We start from the raw sequence: 20,686 nt of genomic DNA on the forward strand, positions 1-20,686 counted from the left end.
AAATACAAAAAAGCAAACATGAAAATAAATATCTAGTTGCTACTTACCACTAACATCTTTGCTTTAGTTTGGAATTTTTTATTTTTTTATTTTTTTTACACGTAACCGGCAGAGTGGTAATGTACTATGTAAATGAGTTACATGTCAGGAATTATAGTTTGTATGGTTAATAATTGTGGGGCCAGAACTAGCCAGAGGGCTCTCCATCAATGATTCCAGGCAGGTCTCTAAGGGGAGCACAGCCTTACACACACTTGGTCATGTCTCCCAGTATCAGGCCCCAGCAGACCTCTTGGCGGTACTGTGGATACTGCGTGGGGAATTTCAATGGCTGGAGAGTATTAGTGGGTAAAGGTATATTGTGTCTTGTACATACAGACGGAAAATCTGGAGATTTAAGTAACAGCAAACCCTGAGAATAGTCAAGAGTACAAAGCCAGAGAAGGTAGTCACCTGAGAGCCAAGATCAGGAGCTAGAGATATTGTTATGAGATATCCAGGGGTCAAAACCCAGAGAGGTACAGTAGTTATCCAAAACGAGGGGTCAAACACAGAAAGGCTATCAGTAATGTGCTGAATACAGATTGATGGTTCTCAGAAGCAAGTTCAACAAACTGGCAATCTGCACTTCACAGAACTATGCTTATGTATTATTGCTAGCAACTAAGCAACTAATTATTAGCAGCATGTCATAAGACACGATACAGGTCTGCTGGGATGAATTGATGAGGAAAAGGGTTCAATAAATAAAAAAATGAATTTGTGGCTTACTACGAAGAGGCTACATTGCTGCATCCCAGAACTTGCCATTTGCCTTCTTTATTTTCTAATGAATGTAAGCTACCATACATTCATTCATTTACTATACATACATACAGTTAACATAGCACAGAACAGTGAAACGCAATTATTAGGATTCCAATATGGAGGTGCGTTCCACAGCGGGCCAAATAACCAGAAGTGACGCATGCAAATTTCCAGTTATCAGAGAAGCAGCAGGGGGGGGAAGTGGCTCAGACGCATGTGGGAACGTTAGAGTCTAGACCCCATTCAGAAAATGTAGCCTCTGACGTCATGACACCACGTGAACCACGGTACATACCATATGAACCACGACGATGGGGAAAAGCAAGATCATGAGCTAAGTTTTACTATCCACATCTATTCCCTTTAGTAACCCACAGAGCTAGAAGTGTGGGGAGTGAACACTTTGGGTCACCACGTTACTCTTTGGGTCCCATTTTCTGAACCTTTCTCCTTCATCGTGGTTCACATAGTATGTTCCATGGTTCACATGGTCTGATTCTGTCTGAGGCAAAACTCACTGAAGGGGAGATAGACACAACTAAATGGGAACACGTACTCCCCTTCCCCCTGGTCAGGGAGTGTTATAACTGGAGGATCATCTTCTCCAAAGGGTCTGTGTCTCCTGAAGGGCTTCTGGCAATGACCCCTGTACACCCAGGGTTGAGACTCATAGAACCTACCAGCAGGTCTTCGTGCCTATAAGAGCCACTTTTCTCATAAGGCTAGATGTGCCTACCGGTTTTGGGATGCACACCAGGACTTACGCCACTGAAGGTAGTATGAGCTCAACCCCTGAGTGACCTGAATCAATGCCGATGAAGCGAACGACCCAAAGAAGGTAGGAACTGCTCTAAGGTAAGAGACTGGAGAACAAACAATAGACAATTAAACACAGAACTCTCCCAAACTCTTGACAGCTTTCGGGCAAGGAGAGAACATAAAATATGTACACAGACAATACACTACAGAAAGAAGTTAGACCAAAACAACGAAGAGACAGAGCCACTGGCATTGGGAGTACTGAGGGTATGCAGGTGAGATAGATAACTAAGGAAACACAAGACTGTATAGCTATAGCAAGAAGACGAGGAGTACTATAAGCAGAAATAAAAAAGCAATCAATACATATAATGCAACTGACACAGAGTAGGATGCTGATGATTATGTACTGACACAGGGCTGGACACAGGAATACTGAGTTAGGGACGAATAATTACATAACTGACACAGAGCTAGACACAGGTATAACTGAATAGGATGCTGATGACAATACAACTGACACAGAACTGAACACAGTAACAGAATAACCAGACAAGATTTCCATGCTTAGAACTAGAACCTAGAGACAAAGGCTCCTGCTGCAACCAGGAACTATGACCATCAAGCAGTGCAATACAGATTCAGGAGATAAAATGAACAGGAGCCAAACAACAGACTCCTGCAGCCAAGTCTCCAAAGATCACTAATCCCATGCAGCTGCTACAGCAATTAAGCAGACAGAACAGTGCTGCAGACAGCACATGTAACTGTACCCCCCTCCCCCCTCTTGAAGGTGGACTCTGAACACCCACACAGAACTAAGAGGGACTAAAGACAAACAGGGTTGATTCAAGACTTCTGTCTTTCCAAGGCCACAGAATCAGAAGACTCTTCTGGGACTGACCAGCCACCATATCCGAAATTACCCTTGAGGGCAGCACATTGGTCTCCCCTCCTGGGGAATGTAACTCAGACTCGTCCCCGACCAGAACGTTGGACTCCCTTGATGAGACCAGAACATTGGACTCTCTTGATGAGACCAGAACATCAAACTCCCTTGATGAGACTGGAACATCATACTCCCTTGATGAGACCGGAACATCACACTCCCTTGATGAGACCGGAACATTGAACTCTCTTCCTGGGCTCCGGATCATCAGACTCTCTTCCTGGGACCGGATCATCGGACTCTCTTCCTGGGTCCGGATCATCAGACTCTCTTCCTAGGGACAGACTATCGACTTCCCTAAATGAGGGATCCAATTTTGTGGTCAATGGCTTGGCCCCTGCTGGGGCCAAGCCATTGACCACAACATCGGATCCCTCATTTAGAGTCAGAATTGTCGGTATGGTAGAGTTGGAAGTATTTCCTAGGGCTACAGGACCAGGGGTTACCGCTTCCGTCCGTGGCATTTCACCGCTGATCTAGCACTACAGGCTCTTTTTGGATTGTACTCATTCATCAGTTATGTATGTTTGTTCACCCCGTGTCTATAAACAGCGGGGTGTTATGCAACTATGGCTTTTATGTGGATATTTGGTGTGAAAAACCAGATCATGTTACTTATTACTTATTAACCCGGTCTAGGTAGGGTTAGTTCTAAATCCAAGTTGGGTAAGGGACCTCTGATTTCACCAGGGGGAGGAGCCACGTCACCAGGTGAAGGAGCCATGCCAAAATCGGGTACCCAAAATGTACCCTCGCGGGCTCGTTTCACATGCCACGGTTCGGGCTCGGTGACTCGCTTCGCTCGCCACCGGGTTATTAAAGGTAGTGGTTGGTGATGTGTAGAAGAACTATCCCGCTGGCCTAGCTCCTCCCTTTGGTGATGTGGCTCCTCCCCTGACATCATAGGTCCTTTAGGCCACTTGATTCTAGCATCTACCGTCTGGGGTAGTTCAGTCTTGTGTGGCTTTCCTCTGATGAACATGCTGGCGTATTGACTCCTGTATATTGGGTGATAGTCCAGACTTTTGTGAGTATTTATGGCATTTACTGACACTCCTATTTGTTCATTTGATTGTCTATTGTTTATTTGATTATCGTAGTGAATATCCACTCTTTTTGTTACAGCCACACATAGTAGCTTTTGAGTGGAGATGCTGGTGGGTTGTGATACCCAAGTGTAAGTATATATTTTTTTCTCATGTGGCATGATTAATTTGTTGTGGAGGGGTATATAAGGTGGATCATCAATACTATATTTCTCATTTACAGACATTTTGCCAGCATATGAACACATTTTGATGTAGAATTTATTGGACCATCATGTGAATATGTAGAGCTGGCCCTAGGCATAGGTAAACTAGGCAAATGCCTAGGGCATTTGGTATGCCATGGGCATAAGCAGCTTCTGCTGATTAAAATGATATGCAGCAGGCCTATATTCTGTGTGCGACTGTGACTGTATCTGCATACGAAATGCTACGTTACAATGTATTCTTGGAAATCACTGTAACGTAGCATTTCGTATGCAGATACAGTCACAGCCGCACATACAATATAGGCATGCTGCATATACTTTTAATCAGCAGAAGCTGCTTGTGTATCCTAGCCACACAGTAATGCAAATAAGACACATTTTCATCAAAAAAGGCGCCCGACATTAGCAGAGCTGCCCGCTGAATCTTCTGCTGCATGGCGTATTGAGGAAAGATGTATGAGGACTAGAGATGAGCGGGTTCGGTTCCTCGAGATCCGAACCCCCCCTCCCAACTTCACCCATTTTACACGGTTCCGAGGCAGCCTCGGATCTTCCCGCCTTGCTCGGTTAACCCGAACAAGGCCGAACGTCATCATCCCACTGTCGGATTCTCGCGAGATTCGTATTCTATATAAAGAGCCGCGCGTCGCCGCCATTTTCACTCGTGCATTGGAGATTGAACGGAGAGGACGTGGCTGCGTTCTCTCCCTGAAAAGCTCCGTAATCTGTGCTCAGTGTGCTGCAAATATCTGTGCTCAGTGCGCTGCAAATATCTGTGCTCAGTATGCTTAAAATATCTACGTTCTCTGCCTGAAAACGCTCCATATCTGTGTACAGTGTGCTGCAAATATCTGTGCTCAGTGTGCTTTATTGTGGGAACTGGGGACCACCAGTATATAAATAATTATACTTATAGTAGTACAGTACAGTAGGCCATTGCTGTATCTTGCAGCTCTGTGTCACTGCAAGTATCCATTCCATATCTGTGCAGCATTTTTGTGAGCAGTATATATAGTATTACAGTGCAGCATTTTGGTGACCCAACAGTATATAGTTGTGTACAGTAGGCCATTGCTGTATTTTGCAGCTCTGTGTCACTGCAAGTATCCATTCCATATCTGTGCTGCATTTTTGTGAGCAGTATATATAGTATTACAGTGCAGCATTTTGGTGACCCAACAGTATATAGTTGTGTACAGTAGGCCATTGCTGTATCTTGCAGCTCTGTGTCACTGCAAGTATCCATCCATTCCATTTTCTTCCAGTGATTTGGACCAATAATACCATTGATTAGAACGAATAATTCCAGTGATTTTGTCATTTTCTTCCAGTGATTTGGACCAATAATACCATTGATTAGAACGAATAATTCCAGTGATTTTGTCATTTTCTTCCAGTGATTTGGACCAATAATACCATTGATTAGAACGAATAATTCCAGTGATTTTGTCATTTTCTTCCAGTGATTTGGACCAATAATACCATTGATTAGAACGAATAATTCCATTGATTTTGTCATTTTCTTCCAGTGATTTGGACCAATAATACCATTGATTAGAACGAAAAATTTCAGTGATTTAGTCATTTTCTTCCAGTGATTTGGACCAATAATACAATTGATTAGAACGAATAATTCCTGTGATATTGAGGTGTTTGTGTCGCTTAGCTTAGCCGTCCAGCGACCACAGTGCACCTCTTTTTCTCTTTTCTTTGCATCATGTGCTGTTTGGGGCCAATTTTTTAAGTGCCATCCTGTCTGACTCTGCAGTGCCACTCCTAGATGGGCCAGGTGTTTGTGCCACCCTCTTGGGTCGCTTTGCTTAGTCATCCAGCGACCTCGGTGCAAATTTTAGGACTAAAAATAGTATTGTGAGGTGTGAGTGTTCAGAATAGACTGGAAATGAGTGGAAATTGAGGTTAATAATACTATAGGATTAAAATTAGCCCAAAATTCTATGATTTAAGCTGTTTTTGAGGGTTTTTTGAAAAAAAAAACACCCGAATCCAACAAAACGCGTCCGACTCCAAAACATGGCCGCGGAATCGAATCCAAAACCAAAACACAAAACCCAAAAAATTTCTGGTGCACATCTCTAATGAGGACACATCTATATCCAAGCAGAGGCAGAGGTCACAGTGTTAGCGGCGATGTGAGTGCTGTGTACAGATGGGTTGGTTGTGCAGTAGTGCTTGGAATATGTGTAAGGGGCATCATGAGTGTAATGTCTATAAATGCACTAATAATGTGCGACATATGTGTAAGGGGCACTGTGTGTGTGTATAAGGGCACTAATAATTAGTGATGTGCTCCGGAAATTTTTCGGGTTTTGTGTTTTGGTTTTGGGTTCGGTTCCGCGGCCGTGTTTTGGATTCGGACGCGTTTTGGCAAAACCTCACCGAAATTTTTTTGTCGGATTCGGGTGTGTTTTGGATTCGGGTGTTTTTTTCAAAAAACCCTCAAAAACAGCTTAAATCATAGAATTTGGGGGTCATTTTGATCCCATAGTATTATTAACCTCAATAACCATAATTTCCACTCATTTCCAGTCTATTCTGAACACCTCACACCTCACAATATTATTTTTAGTCCTAAAATTTGCACCGAGGTCGCTGGATGGCTAAGCTAAGCGACACAAGTGGCCGACACAAACACCTGGCCCATCTAGGAGTGGCACTGCAGTGTCACGCAGGATGGCCCTTCAAAAAAATACTCCCCAAACAGCACATGATGCAAAGAAAAAAAGAGGCGCAATGAGGTAGCTGTGTGACTAAGCTAAGTGACCCTAGTAACCGACACAAACACCTGGCCCATCTAGGAGTGGCACTGCAGTGTCAGACAGGATGGCACTTCAAAAAAAATTGTCCCCAAACAGCACATGATGCAAAGAAAAATGAAAGAAAAAAGAGGTGCAAGATGGAATTGTCCTTGGGCCCTCCCACCCACCCTTATGTTGTATAAACAGGACATGCACACTTTAACCAACCCATCATTTCAGCGACAGGGTCTGCCACACGACTGTGACTGAAATGACTGGTTGGTTTGGGCCCCCACCAAAAAAGAAGCAATCAATCTCTCCTTGCACAAACTGGCTCTACAGAGGCAAGATGTCCACCTCATCATCATCGTCCGATTCATCACCCCTTTCACTGTGTACATCCCCCTCCTCACAGATTATTAATTCATCCCCACTGAAATCCACCATCTCAGGTCCCCGTGCACTTTCTGGAGGCAATTGCTGCTGGTGAATGTCTCCACGGAGGAATTGATTATAATTCATTTTAATGAACATCATCTTCTCCACATTTTCTGGAAGTAACCTCGTACGCCGATTGCTGACAAGGTGAGCGGCGGCACTAAACACTCTTTCGGAGTACACACTGGAGGGAGGGCAACTTAGGTAGAATAAAGCCAGTTTCTGCAAGGGCCTCCAAATTGCCTCTTTTTCCTGCCAGTATACGTACGGACTGTCTGACGTGCCTACTTGGATGCGGTCACTCATATAATCCTCCACCATTCTTTCAATGGTGAGAGAATCATATGCAGTGACAGTAGACGACATGTCAGTAATCGTTGGCAGGTCCTTCAGTCCGGACCAGATGTCAGCACTCGCTCCAGACTGCCCTGCATCACCGCCAGCGGGTGGGCTCGGAATTCTTAGCCCTTTCCTCGCACCCCCAGTTGCGGGAGAATGTGAAGGAGGAGCTGTTGACGGGTCACGTTCCGCTTGACTTGACAATATTCTCAACAGCAGGTCTTTGAACCCCTGCAGACTTGTGTCTGCCGGAAAGAGAGATACGACGTAGGTTTTAAATCTAGGATCGAGCACGGTGGCCAAAATGTAGTGCTCTGATTTCAACAGATTGACCACCCGTGAATCCTGGTTAAGCGAATGAAGGGCTCCATCCACAAGTCCCACATGCCTAGCGGAATCGCTCTGTTTTAGCTCCTCCTTCAATGTCTCCAGCTTCTTCTGCAAAAGCCTGATGAGGGGAATGACCTGACTCAGGCTGGCAGTGTCTGAACTGACTTCACGTGTGGCAAGTTCAAAGGGTTGCAGAACCTTGCACAACGTTGAAATCATTCTCCACTGCGCTTGAGACAGGTGCATTCCACCTCCTTTGCCTTTATCGTGGCCAGATGTATAGGCTTGAATGGCCTTTTGCTGCTCCTCCATCCTCTGAAGCATATAGAGGGTTGAATTCCATCTCGTTACCACCTCCTGCTTCAGATGATGGCAGGGCAGGTTCAGGTGTGTTTGGTGGTGCTCCAGTCTTCTGTACGCGGTGCCTGAACGCCGAAAGTGGCCCGCAATTCTTCGGGCCACCGACAGCATCTCTTGCACGCCCCTGTCGTTTTTTAAATAATTCTGCACCACCAAATTCAAGGTATGTGCAAAACATGGGACGTGCTGGAATTTGCCCAGATGTAATGCACGCACAATATTGCTGGCGTTGTCCGATGTCACAAATCCCCAGGAGAGTCCAATTGGGGTAAGCCATTCTGCGATGATCTTCCTCAGTTGCCGTAAGAGGTTTTCAGCTGTGTGCGTATTCTGGAAAGCAATGATACAAAGCGTAGCCTGCCTAGGAACGAGTTGGCGTTTGCGAGATGCTGCTACTGGTGCCGCCGCTGCTGTTCTTGCAGCGGGAGGCAATACATCTACCCAGTGGGCTGTCACACTCTGCCCTGCTCCACTTGTCCACATGTCCGTGGTTAAGTGGACATTGGGTACAACTGCATTTTTTAGGACACTGGTGACTCTTTTTCTGAGGTCTGTGTACATTTTCGGTATCGCCTGCCTAGAGAAATGGAACCTAGATGGTATTTGGTACCGGGGACACAGTACCTCAATCAAGTCTATAGTTGGCTCTGAAGTAACGATGGATACCGGAACCACGTTTCTCACCGCCCAGGCTGCCAAGGCCTGAGTTATCTGCTTTGCAGCAGGATGACTGCTGTGATATTTCATCTTCCTCGCAAAGGACTGTTGGACAGTCAATTGCTTACTGGAAGTAGTACAAGTGGTCTTCCGACTTCCCCTCTGGGATGCCGATCGACTCCCAGCAGCAACAACAGCAGCGCCAGCAGCAGTAGGCGTTACACTCAAGGATGCATCGGAGGAATCCCAGGCAGGAGAGGACTCGTCAGACTTGCCAGTGACATGGCCTGCAGGGCTATTGGCTTTCCTGGGTAAGGAGGAAATTGACACTGAGGGAGTTGGTGGTGTGGTTTGCGGGAGCTTGGTTACAAGAGGAAGGGATTTAGTGGTCAGTGGACTGCTTCCGCTGTCGCCCAAAGTTTTTGAACTTGTCACTGACTTATGATGAATGCGCTGCAGGTGACGTATAAGTGAGGATGTTCCGAGGTGGTTAACGTCCTTACCCCTACTTATTACAGCTTGACAAAGGCAACACACGGCTTGACACCTGTTGTCCGCATTTGTGTTGAAATAATTCCACACCGAAGAGCTGATTTTTTGTGTATTTTGACCAGGCATGTCAATGGCCATATTCGTCCCACGGACAACAGGTGTCTCCCCGGGTGCCTGACTTAAACAAACCACCTCACCATCAGAATCCTCCTTGTCAATTTCCTCCCCAGCGCCAGCAACACCCATATCCTCATCCTGGTGTACTTCAACACTGACATCTTCAATTTGACTATCAGGAACTGGACTGCGGGTGCTCCTTCCAGCACTTGCAGGGGGCGTGCAAATGGTGGAAGGCGCAAGCTCTTCCTGTCCAGTGTTGGGAAGGTCAGGCATCGCAACCGACACAATTGGACTCTCCTTGGGGATTTGTGATTTCGAAGAACGCACAGTTCTTTGCTGTGCTTTTGCCAGCTTAAGTCTTTTCTTTTTTCTAGCGAGAGGATGAGTGCTTCCATCCTCATGTGAAGCTGAACCACTAGCCATGAACATAGGCCAGGGCCTCAGTCGTTCCTTGCCACTCCGTGTCGTAAATGGCATATTGGCAAGTTTACGCTTCTCCTCAGACGCTTTTAATTTTGATTTTTGGGTCATTTTACTGATCTTTTGTGTTTTGGATTTTACATGCTCTGTACTATGACATTGGGCATCGGCCTTGGCAGACGACGTTGATGGCATTTCATCGTCTCGGCCATGACTAGTGGCAGCAGCTTCAGCACGAAGTGGATCTTGATCTTTCCCTATTTTTTTAACCTCCACATTTTTGTTCTCCATATTTTAATGCGCACAACTAAAAGGCACCACAGGTATACAATGTAGATGGATGGATAGTATACTTTATGGACGACGAGTGACGACACAGAGGTAGGTACAGCAGTGGCCTACCGTACTGCTATATACAGTATAATGGACCTGGTGGACACTGTCAGCAGACTGCGTTTATAGTATAAATAAAAAAGACACCACAGGTATACAATGTAGATGGATGGATAGTATACTTATGGACGACGAGTGACGACACAAAGGTAGGTACAGCAGTGGCCTACCGTACTGCTATATACAGGATAATGGACCTGGTGGACACTGTCCGCAGACTGCGTTTATAGTATAAAGAATAAAAGACACCACAGGTATACAATGTAGATGGATGGATAGTATACTTATGGACGACGAGTGACGACACAGAGGTAGGTACAGCAGTGGCCTACCGTACTGCTATATACAGTATAATGGACCTGGTGGACACTGTCAGCAGACTGCGTTTATAGTATAAAAAAAAAAAGACACCACAGGAGTGTTTTTCAGGCAGACAAACGTATACTGATGGTCACTGTCAGCAAAACTGTGCACTGTACTCCTGCTATAGCTGCTCCCCAGTCCCCACAATTAAGCAGTGTGAGCACTCAGCACAGATATATCATGCAGCACACTGAGCACAGATATGGTATGGAGCGTTTTTTTCAGGCAGAGAACGGATAAAAAACTGGTGGTCACTATTAGCAAAACTCTGCACTGTACTCCTCCTAACAGCTGCTCCCCAATCCTCCCCACAATAAGCTAAGCAATCAGATCAACTGTGTAGTATATAACTATATAAACGGAGAGGATGCCAGCCACGTCCTCTCCCTATCAATCTCAATGCACGTGTGAAAATGGCGGCGACGCGCGGCTCCTTATATAGAATCCGAATCTTGCGAGAATCCGAAAGCGGGATGATGACGTTCGGGCGCGCTCGGGTTAACCGAGCCATACGGGAGAATCCGAGTATGGCTCGGACCCGTCTAAAAAGGGTGAAGTTCGGGGGGGTTCGGTTTCTCGGAAACCGAACCCGCTCATCACTACTAATAATGTGTGTAAAGGTGTGTTCATGCATGTTATACAAGCCTTATACTCCTTTCAGACTGCTGCATTAATTCAGGTTATTGTTGGGTCCGCTCAGGTCGCAGCTCAGTCTGAAGGGGGCCAGGAAAACTAACCCGGATCGAGTGACCAGGCAATCCAACTCAGGTAGCGACCAGGGCTGTCAAACAACAGTCTATGATATGGAAACTGTAATGTGAATCTGATGTCTATCATTAATGTACTATAGGGGTTTTTCAGAAATGGTCGCAGATTTTGCTATAGCAGTAAAAGCTGCGACCATATTACTTACATGCTGTGGCTGCCCAGCACAGGGCAAGGCTATCCAGCATGTGTGGCGCCACGATGCGATAGCAATTCAATTGCAATCGCATCAAATAGAGATTGACCCTTGCCTACGCAGGGCTGCGTAGGTAGGGGCACCGCCGCCAAGTTTCCTATTGCAGGAAACGCAGGTGACATCATTGTCTGGCCCCAGAATGGTTATGACATGCCTGCATTTCCTGTCCTGTCCCCCACCCCCCAACACTGCGTCGCCTGTCATTCATGATGCATTTGCATCCTTTCGGGGTGCGATCACATCATGACAGCCCTCGCACGCGCACTGTGGCCACTGCACGTGCACAGACAGCAAATCCCCGGCCTTTGGAATGAACGCAGTGGCTGCGTTCAGCTCTGAAAAAAGCCCTGTGGCCCTCATTCAGCATCAGTAGCAGATTCTGCAAAATAGCAAAAATCTGCTACTGAAAAAAATCTCATGCTGGGGGCCACCCAGCACAGGGCAAGGCTGGCCAGCATGAGAAGCACTGCCCAGCGCTGCGTTTGCATTTAGAAATGTGATCGCAATGCAGGCATCATGGCTGCTGGGATTACCGTTAGCTCCCCTGCATCCGCAGCATAGCTGCTTATGCAGGCGCCATGTTTTCCCCCACAGAGGCAGCATGTGACGTCAGGTGGCCGCCTCTATAATGGTCCGGATACACCTGCGCTGTCCGGGCCACTTCCCCCACATGCGCATTCGGCCAATAATCACCAATCTGTGCAAATGCAGGTTTGTGTTTAATGCTGAATGAGGGCTATTAAGTTGTTAATGGGTACATTACATTAATACAGCATTTTCTCTATAAAGTTTTCATTTCTTTGAGTTGATTAATATTTTTCTATCTTTTGGAAACAATTTAAGAAAGCTTAATTTTTATTTTCTTTCAAGATCAAATAAATATTATTTTGAACCCCTTGTTGCGGGGCCCCTAAAAGGCGCATGTCCCATAGGCTGGTGCCCACTCTGTCTATTTGGTAGTCTGGCACTGACTGCTCCCCTTTATGTTTCCTTTTATTTTTTTATTGAATTTGTATATTATAAACGATAATAATACCCCAACTGTAAGATATTAAGGGGTCTATTTACTAAGCCTCGGATAGAGATAAAGTGGACGGAGATAAAGTCCCAACCAACCAGCTCCTAACTGTCATTTTTCAAACCCAGCCTGTGACATGACAGTTAGGAGCTGATTGGCTTTTACTTTATCTCTCTCCACTTTATCTCCTTCCAAGGCTTAGTAAATAGGCCCCTATGAATATTAGAAATTACCTTGGATTTCTGTGGCATATATAAAAGGAGCTGTTCCCTGTTTGCTCTTGGAAGTTTTCAATAACATTAAATATCCTTAAAATTATCTCTTAAAGTTCTTGCTTGTTATGTACTGTATACTGTATATACGTTTTGTTATCATTGTTATTTGATGCACATATAAACTGGGCAGCAGCAACTAGTTACGATTATTTGTAGCCGTGATGAGAGATACACATTTAGTTTCCCATTACCTTATCTTTGCGTGATTAATAAAATGAATACATCAATACAATATTCAGGACATAAAAAGAAAACCCTTTGTAACATGCTGATAGTCTGTCACCATACCCACCAACTGTACCTTTTTTTTATGGTCTGTACCGATTTTTGGCTCTCCAAACGTCCATTGAAAGTATAGGGAAAAGGGGCGTGACCACGTCCCCCTTTTCGGATTTGTACCGATTTTTGGTGGTCATTCCGAGTTGTTCGCTCGCTAGCAGTTTTTAGCAGCCATGCAAACGCTATGCCGCCTCCCACTGGCAGTGTATTTTAGCTTAGCAGAAGTGCGAACGAAAGGATCGCAGAGCGGCGGCAAATTTTTTTTGTGCAGTTTTAGAGTAGCTCAATACCTACTCAGCGCTTTCGATCACTTCAGACTGTTCAGTTCCTGCTTTGACGTCACAAACACGCCCTGCATTCGTCCAGCCACACCTACGTTTTTCCTGGCACGCCTGCGTTTTTACAAACACTCCCTGAAACCGGTCAGTTGACACCCAGAAACGCCCACTTCATGTCAATCATTCTGCGGCCAGCAGTGCGACTGAAAAGCTTCGCTAGACCCTGTGTGAAACTACATCGGTCGTTGTAATAGTACGTCGCGCGTGCGCATTGCGCCACATACGCATGCGGAGAAGTGCCGTTTTTTAGCCTCATCGCTGCACAGCGAATGAATGCAGCTAGCGATCAACTCGGAATGACCACCTTTATGTGTAAAATGCTGGAGGGTGTGTGTCATTGCCACATGTGAGGAAGTGGTTGTTATTGTTAAGATTACTAAATGGAATGAGTGTGGAATGATGGCCCAGCCTGTGCTGCCCTCTGCTGTTGCAAATACTATTTACATCCTGTCACTTTATGGCCCTCATTCCGAGTTGTTCGCTCGGTATTTTTCATCGCATCGCAGTGAAATTCCGCTTAGTACGCATGCGCAATGTTCGCACTGCGACTGCGCCAAGTAACTTTACTATGAAGAAAGTATTTTTACTCACGGCTTTTTCTTCGCTCCGGCGATCGTAATGTGATTGACAGGAAATGGGTGTTACTGGGCGGAAACACGGCGTTTCAGGGGCGTGTGGCTGAAAACGCTACCGTTTCCGGAAAAAACGCAGGAGTGGCCGGAGAAACGGTGGGAGTGCCTGGGCGAACGCTGGGTGTGTTTGTGACGTCAACCAGGAACGACAAGCACTGAACTGATCGCACAGGCAGAGTAAGTCTGGAGCTACTCAGAAACTGCTAAGTAGTTAGTAATCGCAATATTGCGAATACATCGGTCGCAATTTTAAGAAGCTAAGATTCACTCCCAGTAGGCGGCGGCTTAGCGTGTGTAACTCTGCTAAATTCGCCTTGCGACCGATCAACTCGGAATGAGGGCCAATATCCCTGCAACTGATTTGAATCAGACAGGGGCTCGTGTATCAGTGGCATAGCCAGGTTTTGACATCAGGTAAGGGGGAGCAAAGGGTAAACAATAGAAAAAAAACCAGTTTTTTTTATTAATGTAATTTTTTAATAACGACATAAGACTGGAGAGACACAACAAGGGTAGTCTGTGGTCTGGATATTATTAACAACTGGCAGGATTAGAAGTCTGCGGCACTGTAATCTTTAATATTATTATTAACCCTAATGTATATGTGTTTCCACATGATAGGTAATATAGGTCCTGATTCAGATGCGGTCGCAAATTGGTTGATGTTTTCTTACTGAACATGCATCTGAGCCGCAGTGGGCACGCACAGCGATTGCGGTCGCAACGAGGGATTAGTCGCAAAGAGAGTGACAGGCAGACAGCGTTTGGGGGTGGTAATGGGCAGTGGTTGGGTAAATGCCATATCCATTCTAACCTATATTAGCATATAGTTGCAATTTACAAATGGCAAAAGATCATGACAACAATCTGATTCATGCCCATATTAGCTCCACTGAGGTAGGGACTAATGTGAATGACTGAAAAATATACTGTTCACTGACATATCAGTAGTGCACACACCGATGCACTACATATATATATATATATATATATATATATATATATAGCCCATTCAATGGAATGGACAGTATATCTATTAGTGTGTACCCAGCTTTAAGTAATGCTACAGTACAGCCCGGAAGGATGCCAGTGGAACTAGAGATGTGCACCGGAAATTTTTCGGGTTTTGTGTTTTGGTTTTGGGTTCGGTTCCGCGGCCGTGTTTTGGGTTCGAACGCGTTTTGGCAAAACCTCACCGAATTTTTTTTGTCGGATTCGGGTGTGTTTTGGATTCGGGTGTTTTTTTCAAAAAACCCTAAAAAACAGCTTAAATCATAGAATTTGGGGGTCATTTTGATCCCAAAGTATTATTAACCTCAATAACCATAATTTCCACTCATTTTCAGTCTATTCTGAACACCTCACACCTCACAATATTATTTTTAGTCCTAAAATTTGCACCGAGGTCGCTGGATGGCTAAGCTAAGCGACCCAAGTGGCCGACACAAACACCTGGCCCATCTAGGAGTGGCACTGCAGTGTCACGCAGGATGGCCCTTCCAAAAAACACTCCCCAAACAGCACATGACGCAAAGAAGAAAAAAAAGAGGCGCAATGAGGTAGCTGTGTGAGTAAGCTAAGCGACCCTAGTGGCCGACACAAACACCTGGCCCATCTAGGAGTGGCACTGCAGTGTCACGCAGGATGGCCCTTCCAAAAAACACTCCCCAAACAGCACATGATGCAAAGAAGAAAAAAAAGAGGCGCAATGAGGTAGCTGTGTGACTAAGCTCAGCGACCCAAGTGGCCGACACAAACACCTGGCCCATCTAGGAGTGTCACTGCAGTGTCACGCAGGATGGCCCTTCCAAAAAATACTCCCCAAACAGCACATGACGCAAAGAAGAAAAAAAAGAGGCGCAATGAGGTAGCTGTGTGAGTAAGCTAAGCGACCCTAGTGGCCGACACAAACACCTGGCCCATCTAGGAGTGGCACTGCAGTGTCACGCAGGATGGCCCTTCCAAAAAACACTCCCCAAACAGCACATGACGCAAAGAAAAATTAAAGAAAAAAGAGGTGCAAGATGGAATTGTCCTTGGGCCCTCCCACCCACCCTTATGTTGTATAAACAGGACATGCACACTTTAACCAACCCATCATTTCAGTGACAGGGTCTGCCACACGACTGTGACTGAAATGACGGGTTGGTTTGGACCCCCACCAAAAAAGAAGCAATTGCACAAACTGGCTCTACAGAGGCAAGATGTCCACCTCATCATCATCCTCCGATTCATCACCGTGTACATCCCCCTCCTCACAGATTATCAATTCGTCCCCACTGGAATCCACCATCTCAGCTCCCTGTGTACTTTGTGGAGGCAATTGCTGCTGGTCAATGTTTACACGGAGGAATTGATTATAATTCATTTTAATGAACATCATCTTCTCCACATTTTCTGGAAGTAACCTCGTACGCCGATTGCTGACAAGGTGAGCGGCGGCACTAAACACTCTTTCGGAGTACACACTTGTGGGAGGGCAACTTAGGTAGAATAAAGCCAGTTTCTGCAAGGGCCTCCAAATTGCCTCTTTTTCCTGCCAGTATACGTACGGACTGTCTGACGTGCCTACTTGGATGCGGTCACTCATATAATCCTCCACCATTCTTTCAATGGAGAGAGAATCATATGCAGTGCCAGTAGACGACATGTCCGTAATCGTTGGCAGGTCCTTCAGTCCGGACCAGATGTCAGCATCAGCAGTCGCTCCAGACTGCCCTGCATCACCGCCAGCAGGTGGGCTCGGAATTCTGAGCCTTTTCCTCGCACCCCCAATTGCGGGAGAATGTGAAGGAGGAGCTGTTGACCGATCAAGTTCCACTTGAATTGATAATTTTCCCACCAGCAGGTCTTTGAACCCCTGCAGACTTGTGTCTGCCGGAAAGAGAGATCCAACGTAGGTTTTAATTCTAGGATCGAGCACGGTGGCCAAAATGTAGTGCTCTGATTTCAACAGATTGACCACCCGTGAATCCTGGTTAAGCGAATGAAGGGCTCCATCCACAAGTCCCACATGCCTAGCGGAATTGCTATGTCTTAGGTCCTCCTTCAATGTCTCCAGCTTCTTCTGCAAAAGCCTGATGAGGGGAATGACCTGACTCAGGCTGGCAGTGTCTGAACTGACTTCACGTGTGGCAAGTTCAAAAGGTTGCAGAACCTTGCACAACGTTGAAATCATTCTCCACTGCGCTTGAGACAGGTGCATTCCACCTCCTTTGCCTATATCGTGGCCAGATGTATAGGCTTGAATGGCCTTTTGCTGCTCCTCCATCCTCTGAAGCATATAGAGGGTTGAATTCCACCTCGTTACCACTTCTTGCTTCAGATGATGGCAGGGTGTTATGCACACCAGTGCCTGCAGGAAAGTACTGGTGTCAGGACTGTTATGCACTCCAGTGCCTGCAGGAATGTACTGGTGTTTGAACTGTTATGCAAAACAAATGGACTTACAGACAGACTGGGGAATATGACATAACGTACACAGAAGGTGATAGGGTAACAAAATACACACAAAGTGAACAGAGAAGCCCAGAGGCTAAGGAACTGGGTATCTCCCTTGTATTAGAACTGCTCAGATGAGAAAAGCAAGATGTTGTGTTTTAATACGTAGAGAACCCGAAATGCTGTTGCTAAGGGCAACAGCAAAACCCTAAAGGGTTACCAACGGGTGTGGCAGTAAACTCCTGGGTCAGAGATGGAATGATAGACACAAGGAGAGTCTCCACAATCCTAATTCTCACTTGTAGTGCACAGGTTCAGCTTACTGCCACTAAACTGACCCCTGACACCTAGCAAAGTGAGACAGGATTAGACAGGCAAGTCTTAGAATACAGCCGCAAACTTGCTAAGTTCACAGAGTAGTAACAGAACCCCAGCAAGCTAAACGACTGACTCCAGTCTTACTGCTAGGTCTGGATTGGCAGAGTGTAATACCAAATCCCCAGGCCTATTTGCAGTAAGCAACAAACAAATACAAAGCTACACAGTACTGGCTAACTTTCAGAAACTGACTAACCAACAAAGATTCAGCAGCATCTGCTTACCCTGAGAAGAGGCCTTATAAAGCAGGTGCTGTCCACGCCCCACTCAGACCTCACAGACTGTGAGCACAAAAACCAGCACCGGATCCCCTGCCATGCACAGAGCCTATAACCACTGCACAGCAAAAGACCCGAACCGGAGTATCAGCTGCGCTCAGGTCACTCCGCTAGCACTTGTCTCCCGGTTGCCATGACGACGTGGCAGCACAGGGCAGGAGACCCTAACAGTACCCCCCCTCTGACGAGGGGTCAAAGAACCCCTACCACCGGGTTTATCGGGGAACTGCGAGAAGAAAAAGCGTATCAGTCTGGGGGCATGAAGATCACAACTGCGCACCCACGACCGCTCCTCCGGGCCATACCCCTTCCAGTGCACCAAAAATGACAGCCGACCCCGAACCACCTTGGAGTCAAGAATCCTTTCAACAACAAACTCCCTCTGGCCACGTATCAGAAAAGGGGAAGGTCTTCCACTGGAAGAAGGATTACTAATCGCCCGTTTTAAAAGGGAACAATGAAATGTTTTATTGATACCCAAAGAACGGGGCAGATCTAACTGAAATGCCACCGGATTGATAACCCTGGTGATCTTATAAGGGCCGATGAACCGGGGGCCTAACTTATGAGATGGCTGTCTCAACTTCAAATTCTTGGTAGACAACCAGACGAAGTCTCCTAATTTGAAGCTGCAGGGTCTTTTCCGCTTATCAAAAACCCTTGTGGTCACTAATGACACAGACACAAGGGCTTTCTTCACTTTCCGCCAAATACCTCTAAGGACCGAAACCACAGAGGAACCACCAGGCGTGGAGTCCAGGGGGTCAAAAGAATTGGCCTTAGGATGATGCCCATACACACAAAGGAAGGGAGAGATCCCTGTAGCAGAGTGAGCCGCGTTGTTATAGGCAAACTCCGCCATGGACAGATGAGCAACCCAGTCAGTCTGACACTTGGAGACATAACACCTGAGGAACTGCTCCAAGGACTGGTTCACCCTTTCAGTCTGCCCATTAGACTGCGGATGGTAGCCCGACGACAAGCTGACAGAAATCTGGAGATCGGAACAAAATGCCCTCCAGAATTTGGCCACAAACTGGGATCCGCGGTCAGAGACCACATCAAGTGGCAACCCGTGGAGACGCACAACATGCAGCATAAATAATTCAGACAGGCGTCTGGCCGATGGCAGCCCAACCAGTGGAACGAAGTGCGCCATCTTCGAAAACCTGTCAACGACAACCCAGATGGCTGTCATCCCCGAGGATTTGGGCAAGTCCACCACAAAATCCATTGAAATGTGGGTCCATGGCTTAGATGGGATAGAGAGTGGATGTAATGGGCCAACAGGAACCCCTCTAGGAGTCTTATTTCGGGCACAGATGTCACATGCCCGAACCCACTGATCCACATCCTTAGCCACCGAGGGCCACCACACCGCCCTAGATAGCAACTCCCGAGTTCTGGCAATACCCGGGTGACCTGCAGACTTCTTGGCATGGAATTCCAGGAACACTCGCTGTCTTAACCTAGGAGGCACAAACAAAAGACCTACCGGAAGGTCTGGAGGAGCCTGCTCCTGTGCTCTAAGGACTAATGATAAGAGGTCCTGGGTAATGCCCACTTTAATACATGATGGGGAAACAATGGGCAACGGCTCCTCGGTGGTCTCCTGGATTGGAGCAAAACTCTGCGAGAGCGCATCAGCCTTGATGTTTTTTGACCCAGGGCGATATGTTATCAAAAAATTAAAGCGAGCAAAAAACAAAGCCCATCGTGCCTGCCTGGCATTGAGACGCTTCGCTGACTCTAAATATGCCAGATTCTTATGGTCAGTGAGAATTGAGACCACAAACTTAGCCCCCTCAAGCCAGTGTCTCCACTCCTCGAGTGCATCCTTAGTAGCCAACAATTCCCGGTTACCCACGTCATAATTCATCTCGGCAGGCGAAAATTTACGGGAAAAGTAAGCACAGGGATGAAGGCGATTATCAGACACTCCCCTCTGAGAAAGCACTGCCCCAATACCCATCTCAGAGGCATCCACCTCCACCACAAAAGGACGCTCTGGATCTGGGTGTCGCAGCACCTTGGCCGAAACAAATGCCCTTTTGAGACGGGCAAAAGCCGCTTTAGCCTCACAAGACCAGTGAGCAACATCCGCCCCTTTCTTAGTGAGTGCCACCAAGGGCGCCACTATAGACGAAAATCCAGCGATAAATCGTCTATAAAAATTCGCAAAGCCCAGGAAACGCTGAAGCGCCTTCAAACTAGTGGGCTGCACCCAATCCAGGACTGCCTGTAACTTGGAACCCTCCATTTGGAAACCTTCTGGGGAGATAATATATCCTAGAAATGCGATTTGCTGAACTTCAAATTCGCACTTCTCCAGCTTCGCCCCAAGCCGGTGGTCTCTGAGTTTCTGGAGGACTAAGCGTACATGCTTCCGATGTTCCTCCAGGGAATGGGAGAAGATTAGGATGTCATCTAAGTATACAACTAAGAATCTATCCAAATATTCCCTGAGCACATCATTCATGAAATCCTGGAAGACTGCCGGGGCATTACAGAGCCCAAAAGGCATCACCAAATATTCATAATGCCCTGAGTGGGTATTAAAGGCAGTCTTCCATTCATCCCCCTCTCTTATTCGGATTAGATTGTACGCACCGCGTAGGTCAATCTTAGAAAAAATGGTGGCAGTACGA

At 46.4% G+C, this 20,686-nt stretch overlaps 2 protein-coding genes across 3 annotated transcripts in view; one reads left to right on the forward strand and one right to left on the reverse strand.

Moving 5' to 3' along the window:
• The window catches only part of FICD (FIC domain protein adenylyltransferase), a 1,034,845-nt gene that overhangs the window by 472,647 nt on the left and 541,512 nt on the right, over positions 1-20,686 (reverse strand). The gene's annotated exons all lie outside the window — the stretch shown is intronic.
• Positions 1-20,686, forward strand: part of LOC134888292 (serine dehydratase-like) — a 185,753-nt gene that overhangs the window by 18,847 nt on the left and 146,220 nt on the right. The window contains exons 1-2 of one of the 2 annotated variants that reach the window (XM_063913286.1): positions 3,635-3,692; positions 11,139-11,206. The exons of the other annotated variant lie outside the window; for it this stretch is intronic. The gene's annotated coding sequence lies outside the window, so the exon portion shown is untranslated. Of the gene's footprint in view, positions 1-3,634; positions 3,693-11,138; positions 11,207-20,686 lie in introns of those variants that run through there. 2 annotated transcript variants of the gene reach the window in all.

The sequence above is a fragment of the Pseudophryne corroboree genome, chromosome 1 (assembly GCF_028390025.1).
Source record: "Pseudophryne corroboree isolate aPseCor3 chromosome 1, aPseCor3.hap2, whole genome shotgun sequence".
NCBI classification, from domain to species: Eukaryota; Metazoa; Chordata; class Amphibia; order Anura; family Myobatrachidae; genus Pseudophryne; species Pseudophryne corroboree.